Genomic DNA, 2,190 nt, shown 5'->3' with positions numbered 1-2,190 from the left:
GGAAGGAGAGATTATTTAGACCCGCCCCCCTCCCTGGGGCAACACCTCTGACCTGCAGCTAAACAGGAAGTGAGTGTGTGTGTGTGTGTGTGTGTGTGTGTGTGTGTGTGTGTGTGTGTGTGTGTGTGTGTGAGAGTGAGTGTGAAGAGCTGAGCGGATGTAAAGGGATCAGTGTGTCAGTGTCTGTTTGACAAGCTGAGACAATACCTGTGTGTGTGTGTGTGTGTGTGTGTGTGTGTGAGCCTGTGTTTGTTCGTGAGCCTGTGTGTTTGTTTTTGTGTGTGTGTGTGTTTGTGTGCCTGTGTGTTTGTGTGTGCGCGTGAGCCTTTGTGTGTGCCTGTGTGTGTGTGTGTGTTGGTTTGTGTAAGTGCGTGAGTCTTTGTGTGTGTGTGTGTGTGTGTGTGTGTGTGTGTATGTGTGTTTGTTTGTCTGTGTGTGTGTGTGTGTGTGTGTGCGTGAGCCTTTGTGTGTGTGTGTGTGTGTGTGTGTGTGTGTGTGCGTGCGTGTGTGTGTGTGTGTGCGTGTGTCTGTGTGTGTGTGTGTTTGTGCGTGCGTGTGTCTCTGTGTGTGTGTTCATGCGTGTGTGTGTGCTTGTGCGTGAGCCTGTGTGTGGTGTGTCTCTGTGTGTGCGTGTGTGTGTGTGCGTGAGCGTGTGTGTGTGTGTGTGTGTGTGTGTGTGTGTGTGTTGTGTCTCTGTGTGTGTGTGTGTGCGTGCGTGCGTGTGTGTGTCTGTGTGTATGTGCGTGTGTGTGTCTCTGTGTGTGTGTGCGTGTGTGTGTGTGCGTTTGTGTCTCTGTGTGTGTGTGCGTGCGTGTGTGTGTCTCTGTGTGTATGTGTGTGTGTGTGTGTGTGCGTTTGTGTCTCTGTGTGTGTGTGTGTGTGTGTGTGTGTGTGTGTGTGTCTCTGTGTGTGTGTTTGTGTCTCTGTGTGTGCGTGCGTGTGTGTATGTGCGTGTGTGTGTGTGTGTGTGTGCGTTTGTGCCTCTGTGTGTGTGCGTGTGTGTGTGTGTGTGCGTTTGTCTCTGTGTGTGCGTTTGTGTCTCTGTGTGTGCGTGCGTGTGTGTGTGTGTGTGTGTGTGTGTGTGTGCGTTTGTGTATCTGTGTGTGTGCGTGTGTATGTGTGCGTTTGTGTCTCTGTGTGTGCGTTTGTGTCTCTGTGTGTGCGTGTGTGTGTGTGTGTGGGTGTGTGAGCCTGTGTGTGTTTGTGTGTGTGTGTGTGTGTGTGCGTGTGTGTGTGTGTGTGTGTGGGTGTGTGAGCCTGTGTGTGTTTGTGTGTGTGTGTGTGTGTGTGTGTGTGTGCGCTATGGGTCAGAGCTTCTGCTGTCATGTCACAGCATTCCCAGGGCACTTCACAGCCACCTGGAAACACCTGAGAGGAGTGAGAACGGATGAATGAACAACAGATCTAGAGGAGGAAGAGATAAAGAAGTGTCAATCATATGGACATAGCAGTCGAACAAGTATTCAGATCCTTTACTGCAATAAAAGTACTAATACCACACTATATAAATACTCTGTTACAAGAGTCCTGCAGTGATAATCTAGTAAAAGTGTGTAAGTATCATCAGGAAAATGTACTAAAAGTATTAAAAATAAAGAACAATCCTCCCATTTTAGAAAGAGAATTAGATATTTTATTGATTTTGGGGGATTTATTAAATTTTATAGCATTCGGAGAAAAAAAAATTAGAAAAGAATATCAACAAGAACAACGATAAAAATTCAATTTTAAATTTTGACCCCAGCCTGCCTATGGTCCCCCAGTGGCTAGAAATGGTTACAGGTGTAAACCGAGCCCTGGGTATCCTGCTCTGCCTTTGAGAAAATGAAAGCTCAGATGGACCAATCAGGAATCTTCTCCTTATGAGGTCTCTGCTTTGTTCCCCCCAAGAATTTGGCCCCCCCATGAGAGAGAGAGAGAGAGAGAGAGACCACTAAGGTCAATATAAAAGAGACTTCAGATACAGTATTAGGGGACCACTAAGGTCTATATAAAAGAGACTTCAGATACAGTATTAGGGGACCACTAAGGTCTATATAAAAGAGACTTCAGATACAGTATTAGGGGACCACTAAGGTCTATATAAAAGAGACTTCAGATACAGTTTTAGGGGACCACTAAGGTCTATATAAAAGAGACTTCAGATACAGTATTAGGGGACACTAAAAAGGTCTATATAAAGTAGACTTC

The sequence above is a fragment of the Perca flavescens genome, chromosome 10, assembly GCF_004354835.1.
Source record: "Perca flavescens isolate YP-PL-M2 chromosome 10, PFLA_1.0, whole genome shotgun sequence".
Lineage (NCBI taxonomy): Eukaryota > Metazoa > Chordata > Actinopteri > Perciformes > Percidae > Perca > Perca flavescens.
This window is presented reverse-complemented; position numbering follows the sequence as displayed.